This window comes from Cavia porcellus, unplaced genomic scaffold, assembly GCF_034190915.1.
Source record: "Cavia porcellus strain 051 isolate PalLab524CR breed Dunkin Hartley unplaced genomic scaffold, mCavPor4.1 scaffold_22, whole genome shotgun sequence".
Lineage (NCBI taxonomy): Eukaryota > Metazoa > Chordata > Mammalia > Rodentia > Caviidae > Cavia > Cavia porcellus.
Window position 1 is genome coordinate 28843160 of NW_026947505.1, and position 5889 is coordinate 28849048.

Genomic DNA, 5889 nt, shown 5'->3' on the forward strand with positions numbered 1-5889 from the left:
TTAAGAGACAGAAGACTCCTCTAACTGAAACAAGATTTGATGTATTTCATCTGCTTCTACATATGACATGAGAATTCACTGAAATCCCTTTCCCCTGGTAAGACCTCCAGAAAAATTGACGAGAGTATTCTGTTAATATTGTTCAATGTTAGAAGTAGCTATTCTTCTGATGGTGTCTGAAGAGGCATGGCCCAGAGAGTTAAAAGTCATGAGTTTACTTCCATTATTCCTATTATGTAAACACAAAACCTGAGATAACCAATAAGCTTTCTTCTTCCTCCAACTGGTTGGATTTGTAACACTGGCCTTAGCCCAGCTCTTGGGGTAATTAAGTGATATTAGATATGATCCTGGAATTCTTTAAAATGTGAATATCTTGCTTTTTGTATTCAAACATAATAGTGTTATATGCTATGCTCTACTAACTTTTCCTTATTTTGGACCTAATTTAATGTTTTTTTCTTGCTTTAAATTTTAAGTTCCATTTCAGTACAGTATATCACATTAAAATCATATGGCATTGGACCAGATATGTAAAATATTTACTAATCACTTAGCATATATGCCACAGTACAATAGTCATGGCTTTTCTTCTTCAAGATACTGAAAACAAAAAGTAGCTATCAGGGAGATACATCATTTGTTGAAAGTCATAAGAATGGTAAATGACCACAAGACTCAAATCTTGGTGTTTCCGATTCCAAAGCTCAATATTTCACAAGATTAAATAATAACATTTAGGACACTTATCTTTGTACCAACTGTCAAACTAAAACAAAAAAGCTTTACTTTTAAAATTTCCTGGTTTAAGCCCACATATGCCAAACCCCCATATACACGAGGACCAGTTAGACACTTGCTGCTTTACGAAAATGAAATATTATTCTTTCCTGAGCTGAGACCTTGCCATCACGCAGTCACTGATCATGCAAGTTACTCAGATTGCAAACTCCATGAAGGCAGGAACCACATTCTTCTGTGCTTATGGTTGTAACCCCGCATGGTGGCCCACACTGCAAAACACACAATAGATTTCTATGGAAACAATAATATGCTTATGAAAGTTTCAGGTGTAGATTTTAGTGTTAAGTAAAACTTATGGGGAAGTCAAGAAGGACATATTGCTCTCCAGCATGACCTGCTCTTTTCTCCTGTGTTAAACAGCAGATGGTCTATAAGGTAAAATACCTAAGCTGAAATTTGGACAAAGACAGCAACACAGTGTGAATTCCTTTTTGAGGTCATGATTCATTAATAAAAACCATTGAAAAAGCTTTATACAAACAATTGCATGAATAAAATGCTAAGAAATACAGTAAATGTGAATTAAAGGCTAGAATAGCAGACACATGATAATACAGCTAGTATTTACACCGGAAAACAAGAAATCCCAATGTCATGCATCTTGTGTCCACTGAGCGGCGCTGCAGACTGGGGTTAATGTTATTTCACAAAGTCCTGCTGTTAACGCCAACAGTAATTCTTTATATGTAAAAATTCCTTTCTTCATTTGATTGTCACACCATTTGTGTGAAAGCTATAAAGCAGAGACATCTATCCTTTAAGTACAGACCTTAGACACCATTAAACATAAGAAATTGCTTCTTAGGAAAATTCTAACAAATTTAACAGCACTATTCACTTTTAAATGGCCCATTCACATTTGATCTGCAAATCCCAAAGTTATTAACTGGTGACCTTTGTGCTCTTCTCTAGTTTCAAGGTTCTGCCTCATAAAAAGGCAATCTCTTAAAAAAGGAGAATAAAATAGCTGAGCTGCATCTTCCTGGTGGCTGCTCCCTCCATCACTGCTGTGTAAATAAACACCATGAGACTCCAAGGAGGCCCAGCCAACAGACAAGGCCATTGTCCTGTCAGAAACAGTGGGTTTCAATTATGTCCTTCACCCCTCCACAGGTGTCTGGTCCTTAAAACTTTTCAGAACATCAGTATTATCATACGTAAAAAGGAAATAAAAACTCCCTTTTGTTTACCTCTCTTGTTTGATAAGAAAGTAAACTGAGTTACCATGAGATAGCACAAAGCATTCTGGGAACATAGGTGGCCATTACTTCCTTGAAAGCCTACTTCACGCCCATGTGACATAAGGGAAAGAAACTCCCAACCTACCAGATGTCTGGTAGGAGTTCGTGTTCTCTAAAACCAAAGAACGAATTTTAGGGATAATGGAGGTCAAAAGCAGAATATTTACTGAGAGAAAGAGAGAGAGATGGAAGGGGTCCTGAGTGGGTTGCTGAGGACCCTGCCTTCTCTAGGGATTTTTATAGAGCAAGTTGAGGTGAGTCTAAAGTGGGGGAAAATAGGAACTTGCAAATCAGGGGCATGAGGTGGAACAGAACTAGGTTAATCACTAAGATTATGAGTGTAATTGCTTAGGTAAAATTGATTGAATCGGGATCCAATGGGGAAGCCAGTCACGTGGTAAAGGGCATGAATACAGAACAGGGTCTTTGCTGGTGAGGGGTTGGGCTAGTGGCTTCTTCTGGCTTCCTCAAAGTGATCAATCCCTATTTAGAATATCAATCCCTGATGTTTATTCTTAGGGTGTGGTTGCATTATCTTTTATCTTGAGATCTGGCCCACAGCCCAGATGTCTGTCTCCAAGGTTGCAAGATACCTGGTCTTCTGCATTGGCTGCTTTGAAGGCCCAGCCCTGTCTGACTGCCCGCAAGATTTCTAATTAACTCAGCTGCCTACAACATATTAATGCTCCAGCCTTGACTCCCATATGGAAGAGTCTTTCCTCTCAACCCAGAAGGTGTCTGCCAGCTCCTGGCAGTTTGATGGACCTGCTGTCTACATGCATATTAGTTATCTGATGCCGTGACTCGATATTCTCAGGCATTTCCTTCTGTTACCTGCACAATTTTCTCTTTGATATTCAATCATCTGGTGTTGATTTTTAAGTGTCACATTGATATAGGGGAATGAAACTTCCAACCAATTATATGTCCGGTACAATTTCATGTTCTAATTTCTTTTTTTGGTCCTTTGTACGGCTGATTTCACTAAAATCTTATTGAATGTGTTCAGTAATAGCAAGACTTCATTTCTCCACAACCCTGTCTCACTCTCTCCAATGTGCAGATTTTCATTTAAATAAAGCTTAAATAATAGTGAGATAATGACTTGGATTTTATTTTAATTATACATACATTTTTTTTTTTTTTTTTGAGATAGGGTCTTACCATGTAGTTTAGGCTGACTTTGAGTCCACTTAATAGCTAGCCCAGGCTGGGATGGAACTTGGGATTGGGTTAGCAATCTTAACTTCATAGATAGCCCAGGCTGGGATGGAACAACAATCTTCCTGCCTCAGCCTCCTGAGTGCTGAGATTATAGGCATGAGCCATCATGCCTGGCTTTAATATTTTTATTTTATTTTATATTTTATTTTATTTTATTTTTTGACACAAGGTCTCGCTATGTAGTTCAGGCTGGCCTTCAGCTTACTTTGTGACCCACGCTGGCCTCAACCTCACAACAAAATCCTCCTGCCCAGCACCCTGAGTGTTGGGATTACAGGCAAGAGCCACCATGCCAGGATTAAATTACATATTTGTATACATAATTTCCTCAAATTAAGGCTTAGCTTAATAGCAAGTTCTCTGGGATTTAATTTCTTGAAAAAAACTTCCTGCTTTTAAATGGAAGAATTTTCAGAGCTGGTTCAAAACAAAACTCAAAAAATAATCTGATAAGAAGATCTTAAAAGAGAGCTGGGTGTGGTGGCACATGTACATAATCCCAGCATTTAGGAGACAGAGGCAGAAGCCAGTCAAGGTAGCTCACACCTGCAATCCCAGCATTTGGGAGGCTGAGACAAGAGGATCATTGTGAGTTGGAGACCAGCCTACGCTACAAAGTGAGCTCAAGGCCAGCCTGAACTGCATAGAGAGAACTTATGTCAAAAAAAATAAAATTTGCTTAATTTTAAAAAAGAATCTCAAAGGGCTCCTATAAGCCTGAGTCTTAAAAGACTCCAAATGAACAGGATGTGGAATTATTCAATGTTATATCTTATCATTGGTGATCTGCTGAGGGAGGCTGGGCTGATCCCCGTGGCCTCGGCTGCCCCTAGGCTGACTTCTCAGTGTTTTTCACAGTGTCCCACTAAAGGCCCGTTGTGGTGGTGCACGCCTGTAACCCTAGCACTCGGGAGGCCTAGTCAGGAGGTCACTGCAAGTTCGAGACCAGTCTAGACTACATATAGAGACCCTGTCCCAAAAAAGAAAGAGAAAAAAAGATAGGAAAGAAGGAAGGAAGGAAGGAAGGAAGGAAGGAAGGAAGGAAGAAAGAAAGAAAGAAAGAAAGAAAGAAAGAAAGAAAGAAAGGAAGGAAGAAAAAGGAAGAAAGAAAGAAAGAGCCCAAGATGCACCACTAAAAGGGCCTCAGGTCAAGTGCCAGAAGCGCCGTTATTTACTTACTTGTAAATATGGCAAACATTCCCTGCATTCCTTATACATGACAGTTACCTCAGAGCTCTGCAAAAGAAGTGCTTTTAGTTCCTTTTGGAAAGAGATTAAAAAGTGGGAAGGATTTCAAAAGCCAGGAGTTTTTCTAATTTTCCATGCTTCCTCCCTCAACTTAACCCTTTCTTGACTTCCCAGCCACTGTAACTCAGGACACCTTGGCCAAGTCAATTCTTTGTCTTTGCACAAAAAATTCATTCTTCAGATTGCTAACCCAACGCTGTGTACGCTCTCCCTGCGGGGAGTGAATGGTCTGCATAAGGAGAGGCTACCAAATGCTCCTCATCTAGACGCTGAGAGCCTGCTTGCTTCCTGCCAACCTGGCTGTGGCATCCTGATGAAAGCTGGGGCCACCAAGTGTGTGAATGCCATCACAGCTCATTCAGCGCTAAGTTATTGTCCCTTTTAGAAGCCCATTCATTCCTCTACTCCATAGCGGGAAAAAGAGGTTTCAATGGATAGTGTTTGCTGCTTTTTGCTAATTCTAATAAACAAGGGAAGGACGTAAATGGAGAGAGAGGCAACTTGTTGAATAATTACATACGAGATTAGAATATAAAATATGTAGATATTCCTGACTGCAGGTTAATTTTACCTGGCCATACAGTGGTTTTACTTTTTAATTTCATTACTATTTTATTTTTAGTCTCTATAAGGGAAGATACATGACCTACATCTCCGATCATCTTATTCTAATGCGATTTGCCAACCTGACTCCTAAAAGCAATGACCTTTCGACCTCAAGCTATGGTCCCTCTGACGTTTCTCTCCAATGTTCCATTCCTGTCCAAGTCCATGTAATCAGAAAGGACAGGATAGTTTACAGGCAGAGTGACTCATAGGAATGTAATTGGAAACTATGAGAAACATTCAGGTATTCCCCAGATGTGGGAGAGAGATTTAGTGACAAGGAAACCAGGGCAGTGTCCCTGTTGCCTAAGAGAGCATAGCTTGTCAGATGTAGTGGTGAATGCCTATAATCCCTGAATATTCTGGGAGGCTGAGACAGGAGGATACCAAATTCAAGCACAGCCCAGGGAACTTAATGATTTAGCTAGATGCTGCCTCAAAACAAACAAACAAAATAAAGGACAGGAAAAAGAAGGGAACATAGAAAGAAAGAAAAGAGTATAGCTAGGGTGAAGCTGCATTTTGGAGGGTGACTTAGGTTCTGAAGAAGCTGCGCGGGCCGGACAAAAACCCATAATGGCCAAGGACAGCCTTGAAACCTGATGCCCGAGGCTCAGGCAGTTCACTGCCTTATGATTCAATGTTTCTATAGTGGAAAACCAGATTACAGCATCTGATTTAACGTCAGAAAACTAGGCATACACTATGAGGGTGGTGTCACACAAAAATTAGCACTAGAATCCCAAAAGTGAGTCTCCCCCCTCCA

At 40.1% G+C, this 5889-nt stretch overlaps 1 long non-coding RNA gene across 1 annotated transcript; it reads right to left on the minus strand.

The window, feature by feature from the left end:
* Window positions 1-770: 770 nt before the first annotated feature.
* Window positions 771-5636, minus strand: LOC134472082 (uncharacterized). Its single transcript, XR_010041910.1, has 2 exons — window positions 4449-5636; window positions 771-1013 (listed from the first exon to the last, which is right to left on the minus strand). It is a non-coding gene; the product is annotated as an uncharacterized LOC134472082 (long non-coding RNA).
* Between the last annotated feature and the right edge of the window lie 253 nt (window positions 5637-5889).